Source organism: Dipodomys spectabilis, unplaced genomic scaffold, assembly GCF_019054845.1.
Source record: "Dipodomys spectabilis isolate Male_0828 unplaced genomic scaffold, ASM1905484v1 ptg000471l, whole genome shotgun sequence".
Taxonomy (NCBI): domain Eukaryota; kingdom Metazoa; phylum Chordata; class Mammalia; order Rodentia; family Heteromyidae; genus Dipodomys; species Dipodomys spectabilis.
Genome location: NW_024871148.1, coordinates 260,125 through 279,808, shown reverse-complemented (window position 1 = coordinate 279,808; position 19,684 = coordinate 260,125). Strand labels below are relative to the sequence as shown.

General features: G+C 40.6%; 1 pseudogene; it reads left to right on the top strand.

Annotated features, from left to right (window-relative positions):
- The first annotated feature begins 541 nt into the window (after nucleotides 1-541).
- On the top strand, nucleotides 542-15,405 carry LOC122098288 (annotated as a pseudogene).
- Nucleotides 15,406-19,684: the final 4,279 nt, after the last annotated feature.

Genomic DNA, 19,684 nt, shown 5'->3' with positions numbered 1-19,684 from the left:
TCCTGGAGAAGCAAATACACAAGGACAATACTGCAAACAAAACTTGGGTAAGAGAAAATAACTTGGGAAATTTACTAATTTTGGAAATTCTAGCAAGGTTGATGAGGGTAATCTGACTATGTGAGGTGGACTTTGGAAAGTTCAAACATAGGCTGAACTAAGCTGTGGAACTAGTAATTAGGTTTCCAATGAGCAGCACATAAGAATTTGACAATGAAGTTACACACTTGGGTTATTATCCACATGGAGGCACTTACGCCATGACACATTTTACAATCTCCCTGAACTTCTGAATGTTAATCTGAAGAACATGGATAAAGATGCACAGACTGCACTGGGAATGTGGCTTGTTGTAGCGTATGTGTCTTGTATGAATGAAGCCCTTGGTTCTATTCCTTAGAACCACATGAACAGAAAAGGCCAGAGGTGGCAATGTGGCTCAAGTTGTTGAGTGCTAGCCTTGAGCAAAAGAAGCACAGGGAGAGTGCCCAGGCCATGAGTTCAAGCCCCAGGACTGGCAAGAAAAATATGTACAGCCTGCATGTTGTCTGAAAACGATAAGTAAAAGGTAAAATAATAGATACACGCAAAGTGTCTAATAAATCTGTGACCACACATTTTCAATCCTGTATGTCCAGGTCTTTGCTCAATACTTAACATAACCTCAACAAATATTCTGAATGAATAAATTCATCAATGACCACTTTATAAGAAATTTAATGAAGTAGAAATTAAACCTGAAAATGGGAATGGTCAAAACTTAAAATTGAATTAGAAACCTGTAGTTAATGTTAAAGTGAAGTCTTTGTATCTCTGAGTCAAAGGTTAATGGGGGACCAGAGTATGTGAGAAGAATAGATGATAATTTGGTAGTAAGAGATTTTACTTTTCTGAAGAAATAGGGACAAACATTGTTGATCCCCAACTTAACTAACCATTGATTTTTAACATGGATGTAGGAAAAAGGAGGTAAAAATGAGCATATACAGCCTACAGGAAAGAAAGAGTTATGCTTATGGAGATATCCGTAAACCCCAGGATGATGATTACCTGTGTAAGTAACCCTCTGTGCTTGGTCAAACAGAAGGCAAATGTGCTTTTATAATAATTCATCAGGTCATTCGGCCCCCAATTACTAGTTTACTCTAGTAACTTCACATGAAGAACTAAGTGACAATGATATGCATTCTGTGCTCTTTCTCATGATTGTTAAATCTGAGAATGTACATATTTCTTTATTTTTTGGGGGTCTGGTCATGGGGCCTGAACTCTGGGCCTGGGCACTGTCCCTCAGCTCTTCAGCTCAAGGCTAGCGCTCTACCACTTGAGCCACAGCACCACTTCCAGCTTTTTTTCTTTTTTCTTATGTGGTGCTGAGGAATCGAACGCAGGGCCTCTGGCATGCAAGGCATGTGCTCTACCACTGAGCCACCTTCCAAGCCCCTGAATGTACATATTTCTTTACTAATTTTTGCTGCTCTTGTCTGAGATTGTGAGCAGTGTCAGAACTTCTTCATCAACAGCTACACTGTTCATGGGCCACCTATATTTGTAAGAGACAATGTGGTGGACAAGGGGCATTATGACCATTCAGTCCTCAGTCTGCCCACTGGGCTGAGAATTCGTCAGTACAGTATTCCTGAGGCTGGGCTTAGAGTATGGAATGAGGAATCTGATCTGCCATTGGGTTTGCAGTTTAGCCCCTATGAGGGCTAGATCATAGAAGATGAAGATGCAGACAATAGGTACTCCTGGATGGTAAGAAATGCCCTCCCTTTCCCCACTTTCTCTAACTCCATGTGTCCCGCTGTGCCTCCAATGAAACATTGCTAGGACATGGACAAAATAGTTGTATGTGTTTGTGGAATCTGCATAAACATGGACATTCTGATTTAGGATCAAAGTATAGTGCATATAAACAGAGTGTGTTAGAGGCAAAGTGCATCCATGCTTAAGGAGCCTCATTTAGGACTATGATAAATCCCCTCAGATGTGTAGACGGCATCCTATGTGTTCACAACTGCTGAATCCATGCAGGCTCAAAGAGCATCACTGGACTCAAGTAATGTGATTTTGCTGATTATTACTCAAAAGCCTTTAGCTTGTCTTTCTGAAACTCAGATCACAAAAAGGAGAAACCGCTATGTGTAGATGCAAAAGATAAATCCCCGGCCATCTGGAGTGAGTCCAGCAGTCATTTTCATGGTTCCTAAGAAGATATTCTCCTCACAAGACTTGCACTGTGATCATCACACCTTTCTCAATGGATTCCCATATCTCCATTTTTCTTTTGCTGTACTTGGTGCTTTCAAAATTATGAATATTTGAGGGAAAAGAAATAAAAATATGAATAGTATAGCTGGGTTCCATAGCTCAACCTTTAATTTGGACTTTTCAGATAGAGATGATGAGATCTCAGTCTGATGCCAGTCCTAGCATAAAAGATTATAAGACCCCAATTACTTCCAATGGCTGAGCACGTTGGTGCACATTTGTTATCCCAGCTACAGTGGAAGTACAATGGCTGGATAAAGTGAAGTATCTCCAGCAACCCAGGCAAGCACAAGCAGGATGGCAACCCAGGCCAGCACAAGCAGGATGGCAACCCAGGACAGCAGGGGAAATAATACCTCAAAAATAAACTGCGCATTGGTGGCTCAAACCTGGAAGTAGCTACTCAGAAAGCTCAGATATGAGTATCATGGTTCAAATCCAGCCCATGGAAGAAAGGCTGTGAAACTCTTATCTCCAATAATCCACCAGAAAATCAAAAGCGGCGCTGTGGCTCAAGTGGTAGAGCGCTTGCCTTGAGTTGAAGAGCTGAAGGACATTCAGGCACAGAGTTTAAGCCCCTGGACAGACAAAAAATACCTCAAAAATAAACAACACAAAAAGGGCTAGTGGTTCAAGTGGTAGAGTATTGTATTGCAAGAGTTAAGTTTAGTTACTGAGTTCAATCATTAGCTCTGCTATGTATGTATGTATGTATGCATGTATGTATGCATATATATGTGTACTGTATCAAAATAAAGATTTCCATGAGAGACAAAATTAAGACATCAGAAGAAAAAGCAAAGGGCCTAACTTCATTCATAGATCCTGCATCTATAAAGCACATACTGTATACGAGTCAAAGAATTACCCTCAGTAGTTGAATAAATCATATTCCCTGAGTAATTGCGAAACACATGTGGAGACAGAAATGACAATTTCATTGTAGGAGTATTTAACTATAATTTTTCTTCCTAGTTTTTGCAAATTACATAGTGCCCTAACAACCTACAGGAAAGAACTTTAGTCTATTAGGGTACACTCAAACACGTAGAAGTAGAGTTGGAGCAGTGGTGAGGTTCAGAAAGCAGTGGGTCTGTGATATGTCCTGCAGCCCTGTGCCATGGGGAACCATTGTCTTATCATGAAACGACATCATGAATAAACAAATTTCCCTCTATTGTCTTTATAAGACAAAGGGTTCTCTGAATTTCTATGGGAACATAGTGGCGACAGGTGCATGAGTGAGTCCAATCTAAGGAAAATTACTTGGGCCAAATGTCAAATGATGTGTGCTAATCTAGAAACAGAGTACACGTCCCCAACCAAATCTATGACATAAACTTTAACTCAATTTAGAGAATCTGGAAATCAATCTATTTTTGACAAATAAGGATTAAGAGAAGTCTGGAACTGGGCTTTGAAAACAGTGCACTTAGAGTTCTAGAGTGGATGAGTATTAGGAGTAGATCCAAAGGGAGCAGAAACTTACCCTCTTATGTTTCCTTCCTGTGCCTGCTTCAACTTTAGGTATATGAACTGTGGCAGGTAAGCTGAGAATCAGAATCCGAGGGCCTTTCTGTACGACAGGTAGATCTTCTACCAAACCTGTCATATCATCAAGGCAGGATGTGAGGTGCTTGTCTCGTATGGGGATGAGTATTGACAGCAACTGGGCAGTAAGTGGAAGAAAGAGCTCACAGCAGAAACAGATGGACCTCACTATGGTTCCTTAAAAAGGAAGAAAAGAAAAAAAAATTCTCTTTAGGAATTTTCGAATATCAACTCTTAGGTAGAACAAAAGGCAATTTAACGTGAGAAAAATTTCAAGTTAAGTACTTCTGAATTGAAAGATGCAGTTTGTAATACTTTATTAGGAAAATTTCCTTATTTTTAACTATTTGTCCTGATTTTACATTTTAAGAACTTCATATGTTTGAATGCAATACAAAATACTGTGCTAAAAGGCTTAGAGGCCAAACAAAGAACCTACCAGCTCTCTTTCAAGGAACCAGTTACTTCTGGCCATTGCAGTTTTTTCTTAATTCCCTCCATATTCGCAAATATTATGCATATGTCATTGTTCATTCATTACATAGTCTACATATTCTGTGAATATATTACTGGGAAGAAAATCAGTTAGAATGAGAGTTCCCATAGAGACTTATGTCTTTGACAAAAATGAATCCATCTTTTCTCAGGGCGTTTTGCTCTAGCCATGGTCCTCAATTCTTGGTTCCATGGCTGCAACTAGGCCTTACTTTTCTTCCTCACTAGAAACAACTAAAAAGTTTTTAGTAAGGATGTTCTTTCAGTAGAAAGGCCTGAGATGGAGAGAGGAAACAGCCCTGTGAATACCTCTGAGATGGCCTGTCATCAGCGTGGAGAAGTTGACTCCTGTAGTTGGACGTGTCAGTGAGAGGACAAATAAGTTGGCAGTGATTTCAGAAACTCTAAGGAAAATATCTGCTACTTGAAAAAGAGTGTCAGTTCATGTTCTAAGAAAATGTAACAGTAAAAATAACTAAGAAATCAGACAGCCCTGATCTGTCCAGGAATCTCAGACTGCCGTGACCGATTATCTCCCAACTCTATCAGGAAGCAATGTAGGTCGGGAAATAATCCAGGAATAGCGCCCTCATCATTCCTGTGATTGGCCCCACCTACCCCAACTTATAATATGCTTGCTATGTATGATTTAACCTATCCTGTAACTGCTAAGTTAGAAAGTCCCTGCCCTTACTGGAAATGATCATTCCCCAACCAATAAACTTAAGACTAGATTTACTCCGAACCACCGACCTATCACAAAATCAGTGTTGTAATGATCCTTCCACCTGCTTCATACACAATAAAAAAACCATGCTGAACAAGAGATTGGGGCTCACAATTTCTGACCTGCTGTGTCAGGGAAGATTTGTGAGTCCAGCTCGAGCCATAATAAACGACCCTCCTGCATTTACATTGGCAACGGCTCTCTGCTGGCCTTTGGAGGGGTCTGTGTCCTGGTACATCAGCAGGAAGCAGGAGGACAGCGAGAGTCCAGAAGACAGGAGAGGCACAGGAATGAATGCACCTTTCCGTGGAGATGCCTGGGCCATGCTTATGAAGTTCCCAACATGCACGTGTTGGCCACCACGCAAGTCCCTGGAAGTCCCACTGGTCTGGGGCACACTGCCTGTTCTAGATCTACAGTCTGAACTTCCCCGGTGGCCCTGGACCTGGCTGGGCTGGAGCTGCACCCACCAGCCATGCTTCCTCCACCCTGTTGCGCATAGCCTCCCAGCCACTGCCTGGTCTTCAGCATCTATGCCAGTCTGGCTCTCTGGGGCAGGCTGAGGCTGAGGTGACCATTCCGGGTGCCCGTTCAAGTCAAGTGAGGCCAAAGCTGTGGTGGAGCCAGTCCTCACACACTTCCAGGTGTGTCCAGAAAGGATTGAACGCCACTGGCCCAGTGCTGCCGTCCTCTCCATCCCCAGAGTTTACCTCCATGTCCCCACCTTTGTTGTTGAAATTGTTCAGCCACTGTGATCTTAATTTTCATTGTCCTCCTTTGCAGTACTTGAGACTCCTTCCTCTTCTCACCAGGCCACCAGGCCCCATGGGATCCGCCCCAACAACCCCTCCTCACAGACACTCTCCACAATCAGGCAGCCTTTGGGCACGCTGCTTTCTGAGCCTCTGGCTTCCTGCCTCTTTCCTCGCTTCACCAGTTTCTGCCAAGGCCTCCTCTCCCCTCCACACTGCACCAAACCCCAACCCCAGTGTGGCCTCCCATGTGGCCTACACTCATCTCCCTACCATGCCCAATCCAACCCCAGTGTGGCCACTGCACTGGAGAAGACAACTAAGGTCCAGCAGCAGCATAGATGCCACAGTGTACAGCTGGCTGAGAACGGGAGGCAGCATAGGTCTCTCTGATCATCTTTTCTTCACTTACTCAGGTATTAATTGAATTTAGTATTTAATTTTTGGTACACAAAATCTCATAAGTATCTTCTTATTAAGCCTTTGCAGAATAGCTGGTAGAAATGCAGTCCCAAAATTCCGATTGTGTATTGTTTAGTTTTTTTTTGAGATTCAGAGATGTTTTAAGTAGTTATAATCATCATGAATTCTCATTTTCATAGCAGAGCACTATTCGGAAAATAATTATTTATGCATCTATTATCAATTATTTACATGACTTGAAACTTAAAGTTTCAAATATTACAGGAAGATCTTTGATTCATGTTGAGTCTATGTGAGTAGGTTGAGCTGTTGCATACATTCATTGTGTGTGTGTGTGTGTGTGTGTGTGTGTGTAGGGGGTGTATATGTATTATTGAAATCAGGGATAAGGATGAGCACTGGTCTGAACTTGTTTCCTTTTTCTGAGATATATGGTATTTCTGTGTTTGTGGTAGGCTCTGACTGCTTGCCTTTGCCGGATGTGCACTTTGCAGGTTTTTTTTTTCAAATAAGCTTCTTATTTCTTATTGATCAGATAGGGCTCTGATATTGCTTTGCCTTTAATCTGCCAGCTAGGATCTTGTTTTCCTCTTTAAAAATTAACATACAATATAAATTTTATCCCCTGTCTGATTTTCCCTTTAATTTACATTTTGAAATAAGTAGTATAAGAAGTTTGAGCTCTGTATTCATGAAGTTTGAATTTTCTGTTTAATGTAATAACTGCACACATTTGTTAGCACAAAGATCTTAAATTTCTTTTGTAGTTTTAGTTTAAAATACCCTCCTCCATGTTTTTAGCATGGGAAGACAAACAATTCCTAGTAAAAATGCTAACAATTTATCCTTTAACTATCAGATAATTCATAATTAATGTCTAGTGGCAAATGAATACATTTGCTGAATAAATTTCCTTGATAGACCCGTGCACAAAAATACCCCTCATAGGTGCTGAGAAGGTAGATCAGTGGTAGACAGATTACCTTGCATGCATGAGGCCCTGGGTTTGATTCCTCCTCACCAGGTAAGCAGAAAAAGCCAGAAGTGGTACTGTGGCTTGAGTGGTACAGTACTAGTCTTGAGCTGAAGAGCTGAGGGCAGCGACCAGGCCCAGAGTTCACCACCAGCGACAAAAATAAATAAATAAACAAATAAATATATAAATGAATAAAAAAATAAAACGAACTCATACACAAGTAAATTAATTTCAAAGGTTGATTACTATTTTAGTTAGGGGCAGGGTGCCAAGATATAGCAGACCTCTGTCCCAAAGCTTCCAGAAGGATTTCAACAGTTGACAAATATTGAAAACAAAAAGTAAAAAATATAGCTCTGCTAATAACATATAGAATCTCCATTCAAACAGAAAGAAGTACTATGAATGAAATACTTTTTATAACATTTGTTAAGAGATTTTGGCTCTATATTAATTATCATATCAATTGACCTTTGAAAACTCTATAGGTGGGCCTGTATCTCAAGGGCCTCTAACTAAAACTGGAGGAGAGAATCATCAACCTGGACTTTTAAAAATTTTTATTGTTAATGTAGTGGACATGCGGGTCACCATTTTGTAATTTAGATAATGAGTTCATTTCATGTTCCATAATCTCATCACTTCTTTGCTCTCTCTCTGTTTTTCCCTCCTTTCCCTGCCCACAAGTGGTATAGTTGATTGTCAACATAATATCTACAGTGTATCACTGCTGCATTTGTTTCCTCGTTCTCCTTGAATTTCTGTGGCTCCCTCACTGCCCAGAAATGGATAAACAAAAAAAGAAAAATCCATCGTTTCCAATTCCTTTAATTCATTTCAATATAAATATCAGTAGTTTTATGAGATTGTCAGGCTCTGTCTGCACATCCCGAACACTTATACTTCCTATTCCCAGTCATAACTCCCACCAGATTCTAAGATCCACAAAATAATTCTGTTCACTTTCCACACAAGAAGAAGCTGAGATTCAGAAAGATTAAGTAACTTACTGGAAATACTGGGCTGAGCATAGTGGCTCACTCCTATAGCCTTACCTACTCCAGAGAGTGAGATCTGAAGATCATAATTTGAAACCAACCAAGGTTGACATATACCTTACATGTTTATCTCGTTAACCAGCAGAAGTCAAGAAATTGTGTGATTCAAGTGGTACAGCTAGAATGCCACCAGACTTGAATGGGAAACCTAAAGATAGTGCCAATAGGATGATTTTTAAGAACCAATGCTGCCCATACAAAAATCTGAGACACCACACACACACCTTTAAAAAGATGTTAGTACTGAAACCCAAATAGTTTTTTTAATTTTTATGTTTAGTTATTACCTTTATTGAGATATGACTTGATAGTCTTTGCTGATGAGCCACAATTTAGAACTTTGTTGTAATTATATCCATGTCTGTGCCAGAGAAACATTCTCCTAGTTGTCTTCCCCCGTTTCTAGGAACAATAAGTTGTCTCGTCTTGGCCCAGTTTCAAGTTCATTGTTCTAGTAGATCACAACCATCCTAATAACAAGGGTTATAGGTGGTAACTACTGTACTGGACAATACCTGCCTTGGGAAAATTGTTCAAATTTTTCCATTCAGTGGAGGTTGTTAGGAAACACCCATGATTACTTTGTGCTCAGTATTGGGAACTTCAGCTTCCTATTATCTACTTTAAGCATTGTGTGAAGAGAAAAATTGCCCCTAGGAGACAGAAACACAGTACTAACTGTTGTTCTCAAAACACAAGAGGAGGGAAAGAAGTTCTGAAAGAGGCATATAGCTTAGACAATGAGTTCTTAGAAACTTGGGCTGCCTGTTAATCTTAACTTCAACATAGAAAGTCAGAGCCTGCAATGGTTTGTAAGCTCCATTTATATTCCTGAGCATGCGGCTCCCTTCCCCTCAGCCCTTCTGATCCTTTACATCAGGGTTTCTTAGTGTGTCTTAATGTGTTCCTGTTAGTTCAGTGCACAGGTTAAAAAATTAAGCATGCCCAACCATGGGTTTCCATTGCCCTAGTAGATGTTTTGCATTTTAGGACATTCCTTCCAGGGAACTCTCTTCTTGGGCCCTCATGTGCATATGATCACAGAAGCGAATGTCTCACAAACCATGGAATGCAGTTGTTCAATGATGTTAACTCACACAGAGGCTCAGCCAGGTTGGTTTAGGAGCCTTTGTGAGAGGCCTTGGACTAGGCACTGTGGCAACATTGACAGTAATTCCTCAGAGCAATACCACTGATTAGAGGGCTATGGAGAGGTAAAAGGAGAGTGAATTTAACCAAGTTCTTATCCCAGAGAGAGAGAAATAGATTAGACAGAATGATAGGAGAATGATTTAAAAGAAAAGAAGAAAAATGGAAATAAAAATTTAAATTTAAACAGTGAAACACTTAAAAATTATGTAAGTTTAAAGAAATGGTATTGAGAGAAGGATAGAATCAGAGGAGGTGAGGGATAGGAGACATGAAAAACTAAAAAATAAAAGTGCTTAAAATTAGTTATTAAAAAATTAAGGCTGGGAAAGTGGCTCAGTGGTAGAGTGCTTGCCTTGCATGCATGAGGCTCTGGGTTCGATTCCTCAGCATCACATAAGCAGAAAAAGCTGGAAGTAGCGCTGTGGCTCAAAGTGGTAGAGCACTAGTCTTGAGGTGAAGAGCTGAGGGACAGTGCCCAGGCCCAGAGTTCAGGCCCCATGCCCAGCAAAAAACAAACAGACAAACAGGAAATTATATAGGTATAAAGATATAATATTGCTACTAAAGAATTATGCCTAAGAGCTTATGAATTGAGTAATAAATTTCTGGATTAAGTGTATATACCATGGGGTATAAGGTCTAATAATTGATGATGGGTATATATATGGGGATGAGCAGAATATCAATTAAGTCACTCAAAAAAGAAAGAAAGAGTAAAAAACAGAAAATAAAAAAGTACCAAAAGATCAGAAGATATAAAAAAAAGCACACACACACATACACCTAAAATAAAAATTATGAGAGGAAAAGAAAGATTAATAGAAAACAATTTTTAAAAAGGTACAAAAAGAGTTATTTTTTGGAGAGGGGATGAGAAGATCCTTTATCTCCACTGTGTCCATAACCAGTCTCTTGGTGCAGTCTCAGGTCTGCTTGTGGTGTTTGGTTTTCCTGTGGCTTGATTGGATTCTTAAGTCAGTTTGTTTGAGCAGGCAGAAAAATGCTGTGATTTACCCAGGATTTTGTGATCCTCTTTCCAGGCTAGTTCAATGGGAGGGAGATCTGCTTTGAGTATCACAAAACAGGGAGATGGCTGTTTCCTCTAGTTTCGAGATGCTGTGATGAGGATAGGTTCTGGGTAGGGTTGAGGTTTTTCAGCAAACTAGCTTTTCCCTGAGGGGCTAGCTCCAGAGACACTCCAAGAGCCCAGCCTGGATCCATTCTCAGGGTTTGTGTTTACTGAATTTTAGTTGATTTTCTAGGCTGCTGTAGGGAGGGGCAGCCTCTGGTTCTGTTTACACAGTGAAGAAAGTCTCTCCTAAGGTGGGAGGCGGATCTTCCTCTGTCTGGGCTGGGTGATTTTCCCCTGGGTGGAGCTGAGCCTGGCAGGTTAGGTCAGGTTCTTGTGACCTGCTAAATGACTCTTTTCTTTTCTTCCAAGGCCTGAGTTGTAGCTAGTTGCTCAGAGGGGCCTTTGTCAGTATGGAAGATGGAGATCTCTGGTGGTTGGGGAGGGATGGCTTTCCCTCCTCTGCTCCCTGAGAAGGAGTGAGGATGTCAGGTTTATACTCATTCCAGAGTGTTGTTTCCTGAGTTGTCTCTGGTGTGTGATCTGCAGGATGAAGATATCTGCTCTTTGTCAGTTCTTGCTGGTGATGAGTAGAATCTGCTCACCCTCTGTGTCTGGTGCTGTTTCTCTCTGTTATAGGTATGGCCACTACGGCCACTGTCACTGCCGCCACATCCGTTGCAGCCTTGGCTACCGGCAAGAGCTCAGTTTTGCCTCCTTGTGTGGATTTTCCCTCTCTGGCCAAACTCTCTGTACCTGATGGCACACTTGGGGTGATTCTGTAGCCTAGGACTGTTCACTAAACAGTGTTTTGGAACACTAAAACTGCTTTCTATGCTGGAGCTTGTTTAGCCTCCAGCTTCTCCTTTGCCATCTGCCTCTGAACATCGCTAATGAGATTCTTATCTCCAATTAGCAATCAGAAAACTAGAAGTGGACTCTGGTGGAGTGCTTCACTTCAGTTGAAGAGCTCAGGGACAGCACCGAGAGTTCAAGTCCCATGACTGATAAAAAATAGAAAGAAAGAAAACAAGTGAGTACCCAGAGCCAGTGGCTCATACCTGTAAGTCTAGTTAGTCAGAAGGCTGAGATCTAAGGATCAAGGTTCAACACCAGCTTGGTCAGGAAAATCTATGAGATTCTTATTTTCATTTAACCACTGAAACCCATAAGTGACCATGTAACTCAAAGTGGTAGAGCACTAGCTTTGAGCACAAAAGTTCAGGGGCAAGATCCAGGACCTGAGTTCAAGCCCCACAACTGACAGAAAAAAAAGAAAAAGGAATGAGAAGCTACCTTAATGAAATAACTAGACAAGTACAATATACAGAATAATTCCTCCCTTCCTTCTTTTCTTCCTTCCATATGTTCACATCCTTCCCTCGGTTTTATCCTAGAACTTAAACTCAGGGCCTCATGTACTTTAGGTAGGTGCTCTACCAGTTCAGCCATACACCTGCTTTTTTTGCATTAGTCATTTTTGTTTTTGTTGGTCATGTGTCTTAAACTCTGTGCCTGGGTGCTGTCCCTGAGCTCTTCAGCTCAAGGCTAATGCTTTACTGCTTGAGCCACAGCACCACTTCTGGTTTTCTAATTGTTTATTGGAGATGAGTCTCACGGACTTTCCTGCCTGGGATGGCTTTGAACTGTGATCTACAGATCTCAGCCTCCTGAGTAGCTAAGACTACAGGCATGAGTCACCTGCACCCAGCTCTGCTTGAGACATTTTTGTGGTATGATTTTATGTTTATGACCAGGCCATCATGGACCACAATCCTTCTTTTTACCCTTTCTGAGTAGATGAAATAAAAAGCACAATGCATTGGTTTCAGATATTGATTGAGATCCAATATTGTGAATGTTTTGCCTGGGCTAGCATCAAATCATAGTCCTCTCTGCATTAGTCAACACACAGCAGATAGCATTACAAATGTGAGCTCCCATGCTTGGCTCAAATTTCTGACGACTAAAACATATGAATAAAATTTTAATAATTTCAAATGATGAATTTGGGGACAATGGGTGCTCTTACTTGCCTAGTTTCAAATTTCACCAAAAGTCCCAAATATTAACTTTTGATTTCCTGGAGTAAATCAAATAAGAAGATAAACTTTTATTTTATTTTATTTTTTCTTTTTTTGGGTCCGGTTGTGGGGCCTGAGCTCTGGGCCTGGGTGCTGTCCCTCAGCTCTTCAGCTCAAGTCTAGTGCTCTCTACCACTTGAGCCACAGCACCACTTCTGGATTTTTTCTTTTTGCTTATGTGGTGCTGAGGAATTGAACCCAGGCCCTCAGGCATGCAAGGCAAGCACTCTACCACTGAGCTACCTTCCCAGCCCAAACTTTTAAAAGCAATTAACTAAAGAATAAAGTTAAACAGAAAACATCCTTACCATTACAACTTTGGATTTAACACCTTGTCAAACATTGCTTATATCATAGTTGTTTTTTTCTGGGCAGTATATTCCATACACGAATCACGCCACCACCAAAGTCGAGGGCTAAACAGTCTATTGGCTGTAGGTACACATAAAAGAGAAGGCATGGCCCAGCAGCATTGTAGGTGGTAATGTCCCAACATAGGACTTGAAGGGTTAGGGCAGCTTAAATAGAGCTTTTTCCTTAGGAATAATACTCTATTAAGCCATACCTCTTTTTCTGGGTTTATCACTGATTAATTGGAGACAAGTCTCATGGACTTTCCTGCTTGGGCTGGCCTGAAATCATGCTTCTCAGATCTCAGACTCCTAAGCTGTGAGGATTATAGGCATGAGCCACCAATGTCTAAATCAATTATTCCTTTAACAAAAATCAAAATGGCTACAGTATGGTTTAACAGAGAGCTTGAATCCTTATCAGTTTTGCTCCTGACCTGCTATTCTAATAGGACCCCACAAAATTCACATTCAATTCTCCACTGAAGTAGAGGGTTTCCATTGCATGCTCTGCAGCATCATAAATCACTTGCTGGTGAGGAAAAATACCTCTTTTCCATAGGAAATGCTCAATAAATTCTGATTATTGAATAATCATAAACCTAGGAGATGGAAAATACCACTATCCAATCACATATTTTTTTTGTTCATTGTGGTACTTGAACTCAGGGTCTGGGTACAGTCCCTGATCCATTTTCTAGCACTCTACCACTTGAGCCACAACCCCACTTCTGTGTTGATTTTTTGTTGTTATTGTTCATGGGGCCTGATATCTGGGTCTGGGCGCTGTCTCTCAGCTCTTCAGCTTATAGCTAGCACTCTACCAATTGAGCCTTAGCACCACTTCCAGCTTTTTCTGCTTATGTGGTGCTGAGGAATTGAACTCAGGGCCTCATGCTTGCAAAGCAAGCACTCTACCACTGAGCCAACTTCTTAGCCCCCCACTTCCGGTTTTTGAGTGATTCACTGGACCTAAGTATCTCATAGGGACTTTTCTGCCCGGGCTGGGTTTAAAACATAATCTTTCCATCTCAACTTCCTGAGTAAGATTATAGGCATGAGCCATCTGTCCATGGCTCCATCCACATTTTTGTACAAGTGAATAAAGCTCAGTGATAAAGTGTCTTCCTCTTTAACCAAAAGCAGGTAAATAACCAAAATTGAATTTGAAATTCAGTTGAATCTGAGTCTATATTCTTAACAACTGGGTTGTAAGTTATTTGATCTTTGCACAGGTTTGTTAGTAGATACAGCACAAATGTCATGAATTTTCTATTTCAAATGGCCCATGACACAAAGTTGGGTGTGGTATGGTAAGCCTGTAATTCCATCACTTGGGAGGCTTAAGCAGAAGCCTGGTAAGTTCAAGACCATTTTGGCTATGTAGTAAGATGCCATCTCAGAAGGGCAGAAAGTAAATGGCTCCTGAATATATAAGCCTTGGCAGTTACTTTCCCATCTTCCGTGTCTACAATGAGAAGCTTAAGACTCTCCAAGGCCAAACAGAAAGCATGACCCAAAAGACTAACCCAAAACACCTGGATACCAGTTGTGTCGACTCATTCTTGGGCCAATAAAGTGTCACCCAAAGGCACTATTGAATAGTTGGGTCTATGTCCCCTCTTCTTCTCTCCAGAAGAGCCATTTCAAAATCATCATTCCTAGAAATGAGAAGACAGCAGTGATAGTAGGATTTCCATTCCAGCATATTTACAGGTCAGTGAGCACTTAGACATTGGCAACTATAATATTAAGTGACTAGCAAGTGGCACACAGTACCTGAAGAAACTCATAGTTCATAGTATATGTTCTGTGAATTAGAACTAATTAAGTTTGCTACCATAGCTACAGCAGGTGCAGTACCAGTTTGGGGATGGCAGCAGCATCCTTAGCTCCAGCCCCTTGACCTCTGGAGTGCATCATGAAACCCAGCCACCCTTCACAAAGGCCGAGAGAGAAGGGGGCCACCATAGAATGCTAGGCTCTTATGGTATGTCATGAGACCATCACCTCACTTCTGTTTCCTGGCTGGATAAGTTGGGGCTGCATGCCTGTGTCACTTCACTCCTGATTCTGGTCTGGGTGGGTAGGTGCCGTGTGCCTGTACCAACTCACTCTCACTTCTGGTCTGGCTGCTTGGGGGCCCGTGCCCGTGTCACCTCACTCCTACTTCCAGTCTAGGTGAGTGGGGGGTAGTGTGCTTGTGTCACCACACTCCTGCTTCTGGTGTGCATGAGTAGGGGAGTAGGGATCATGGTGCCTGTGTCACCACACTGCTGATTCTGGTCTGGGTGGATAGGAGCCATGTGCTTGCACCACCTCACTGCTGCTTCCTGGCTGGATGAGTCTGGGCTAATGCCCTTTTCACCTCACTCCCGCTTCATTTCTGGGTGAGTGGGGGCCATGTACCTATGTTTCCTCACTCCTGCTTCAGGTCTGAGTGAGTGGGGGTTGTGTGCCTGTGTTACCATACTCCTGCTTTTGGTCTAGGTGAATAGGGGAGTAGGGGCCATGTGTCTGCACCACCTAACTCGTACTTCCAGTCTGGGTCAGTCTGATTAGCTCTGAAGTAATTACTCTCTCCAGATGCTGTTTACCATCATGGACTGCAGCCCATGCCAGAGGTTAGACTTTTCCAATTCTCATAGCAAAGCATGACATTAAGGGATTAAGATGGCACCATGCTAGGTTTAAGAACTATGTTATAAAATTGTGCATGTGTGTGCGCATGTGCACTGGTCTTGGGCCTTGAACTCAGGGTCTGAAGTGAATCTGAGATATTTGATTAAGGTAGAGCTCTACTGCTTGAGCCACAGCTCAACATATTGCATTTTTGTGGTTAATTGGGACTAAAATTCTCCCAGATTTTCCTGTCTGGACTAGCTTTGAACATTATCCTGGGATCTCAGACTTTTCAGTAGCTAGGATTTACAGGTGTGAACTATGGGCGCCTCTGCTTGATTGCCATCCAGAGAGAATTGTGCTTAGTAAGTGTTCTGGAGTAAAAAGATTTGAACTCTTCAAATGAGCAGTGGTGAAAATACTCAGGTTCTAGCCTGGCATTGGTGGATCAGGCCTCTAATTCTACAGATTCAGGAATGTGAAATCTGAGAATTGCAGTTTGAAATCAGTGTGTGGAGGACAGAGTCCTTGAGACTCTTTATCTCCAACGAACTACCACAAACCCGAAAAGTGGGACTGTAACTAAGTGGTAGAGCACCAACCTTGAACAAAAACGCTCAGGGACAGCACTTAGGCCATGAGTTCAAGTCCAATGAGCACAAAAACGAAACAAATCAAGAAAAAAACCTGGGTTCTTCAGTAAGAGTTTTTCATTATAAATATCACTTTCCCATTATATTAAGCTCTGTCATAGGTACATGAATTTTAGGGTATTAAGAAACTTAGCTAAAAATATAGGCAGCATTGTGTGTATGTGTGTGTGTGTGTGTGTGTGTGTGTGTGTGTGTTTGTGTTTGCCAGTCCTAAGGCTAGAACCTGGGTCCTTAATCTCTTGATTGGATTTTTTTCCATTAAGGCTGGTACTCTGCCACATGGTCCACAGCTCTACGCCCAGATCTTTTTAATTCTTATTTGGAGATAACAGTTTTACACACTTTTCTGCCTGTGGAGGCCGATTCTGGAATGTGATTATTTGAATCCTGCTATAAAATATGTGTGTGCATATAGCTCTACTATAAGGCTGACTTACGTTTCTTCAGGTGTATATGTAGGATTAATAGGCATTCTGCTTTGCATTTCCTTGATTATTAAAGATGTTGAATATTTTCATGTATTCCTTAGACACCTATATCTGTTTTGGGGAATGATCTAATCAATTCACTTGCCTATTTATTGATAAGATTGTTCTTAGGTTGTTTCATTTTTTTGAGTCTATACATCTAGATTTTAGGATTTCTTCTGTTACTCAAAAGGCAGGAGTTTAGGCTTATTTTACTTAATCTTAGCAAAGATGACTTGTGAGCTTCAAATTATTTAATAGATGATGGATTAAAAATGATCAGAAGGATGTGGCTTGCACAGGAGAGTGCCTGCCAACAACTACAAGTTCTGAACTCAGACTTCAAGGTCTATAAAAAAAGAGATATATTTTATTATTTTAAAATAATCAGTTATATACTCTCAAAATATGTAATTCTAAATATTTCATTATTATTCATGGTAAAACTATTGCAAATTTTAGCATAAGCTAACAATTTTAGTTTCTATTTTTTCCTTGGTAATCATTCAAGCCAACAAAACTGATAAAATACAGCTTTGGCCAGGTGGTGGTGGCTCATGTCTGTATTTCTAGCTACTCAGGAGGCTGACATCTGAGGATTGCAGTTCAAAGTCAGCCTGAGCAGCAAACTCTGTGAGGCTTATCTCTAAATAACCACCAGAAAAATAGAAGTAGTGCTGTGGCTCAAGTGGTAGAGTGCTTTCCTTGAGCTGAATAGCTGAGGGACTTCCCCCAGGCCACAAGATCAAGCCCCATGACCAACCAAAAACAAAACAATACAAAACAAAAATCCAACTTTATAGGAAGAGGAAGAATCTCCAAGTTTTTATTCAAGATTTTTTAATGCTTGTGGCAAATGATTTATCCAGTAGAAAGTGGACAGCTTATATCTGAAATTGTGATAAAATTGTTACTATGTGGTTGATTTTCTCCCATTTATAATTTCATTCATCTAACATTGTTGAAGATGAAAAATCCATCAAGGACATGACATACTATTTGGCAAAACTGGTAAGTTGAAATGACTATTTTTTTCCCAAGTTTGGCAAAGTAACTGTGGTTTTCCTTCCCTCCCCAGGATTTGAACAATGAAAAAAATTTTCCCAAAAGTGAGGAAGACAGCTCATATTCAAATAATTCGAAGATAATGAAAAGAATGTTTAAGACAAATAATATATTTAATTTTGAACCTTCCTCTCAAGAAACTTCCAATAAACTTAGCAAAAATTGGTTATAGGTATTTATATCAAAGAGCTCACTGCAGGTGCCTCATACCTATAATTTGTTACTCAGAAGGATGAGATCTGGGATTGAGATTGGAGCCAGCATGGAAAAGCAATAATTGCATGGATGATGTCCCCTGCTGTTAGATCATATGTGCCTTCCTCCCATCCTCAATGTGAAGCTGTCTCCCCACATTACCATCCTCCTGAAATATTGACATTATCATTGTAATTTCTGGTTTTCTCCTTCAGCATGAAAGGTTCATGGAGCAGGCCACTTGCAGCTGTATTCACATCTGTTTCTCCAGTTGCCTACAACATTGCTTGGTCCTTAGTGCTTAGTAGCCTTGTGTAGATGAAACTGCCCTGCTCATGTAATATCAGAATTCAGTCAGGAAAGCTCATCAAGCTGTGATCTTGTGGTTAATAGTTAATTCTTCTAATTATTTTTTTCTTCTTTGTGTATCTAAAGTCCATGTAAGGGTGAGATCAGTGGCTGACACCTATCTGTTGTAATGGCAAAATTGACTGTGACATCATAGAAGTTTATTGTGAAGCTGCATGAAGACTCATCTACCAAAGCACTGCAAATCGTAGCCTTCCACATCCAGGGGTAGATTTAACAGCTCTGCAATCAAACCATCATTCGCTCTCTGCTGGATTCAGACTCAGCCTCCTATTTAAAATAAAGAAAAATTCAAGACATGTTTTTTATGTCACTGAATTATGGAAATGTCCCTCCAAACAAAAAAATAAGAATGCCATTAGTGGAATGTAAATACAAGGCAAGGAATAAAACAAGCATAAAATTTCCTAGGGAAAAAATCAAAAGTTGCATCTGCTACAAAAGTTGGTCCTTAAAACTAGGACTGGATTCTGACACCAGTAATCCTAATATAATATAAGGTAATGAAAGTTTTATTTTTGTGCCAGTCCAGGGGTTTGAACTTGCACTCAGAGCTCTGAGTTCTCTTGCTCAAGGCCAACAATTTACTACTTGAGTCATAGCTCCACTTCTTGTATATTTGGTAGTGTAGTGGTAATAAGTATTTCCCACATTTTTCTGCCTGTGCTGGCTTCAAACTGTGATCCTCGATGTCAGCCTCCTGAGGAGGATTACAGGCATGAGCCACCAGTACCAAGCTAAAAGTTACTTTTGTGAAATATAAAAATAAGATATATAAAGCAACATAAACAAAAAAAACATTAGAACAACAAAACTGAAACAAGTTATATAAAAGATATAAAAAGACAAACACGAAGGCCCCGACTTCAAGCTTCAGGAACAGCACAAAAGAAATAAAGAAGTGTAGAAGAAGAGAAGAAATAGTCAGTGACAGACTTTTAAATTAATCAATCACAAAATTTTGCAAAGTAGCAGGGTATAAAATTAACCCTCAAAAATCAATGGCTTTTCTGTACGCCAATAATGAGAAAAGTGTGGCTGAAATTAGGAAAGCAACTCCATTTGTAATAGCCCCACAAAAAATAAAATACCTAGGAATTAACTTAACCAAAGAAGTGAAGGAACTCTATGATGAAAACTTTAAAATCTTGAAAAAGGAAATCAAAACATAACTTAGAAAATGGCAAAACCTCCCATGATCCTGGACTGGAAAGATTAAAATCCTGAAAATGGCAATACTTCCCAGGGCTATCTACAAATTCAATGCGATACCTATCAAAATTCCAACGTCATTCTTCAAGGAAATATATGAGGAAATCCAAAAATTCATATGGGACAATAAAAGACCCCCAATATAAAAAATGCTCCTCAACTGAAAGAACACTGCTGGAGGAATATCAAT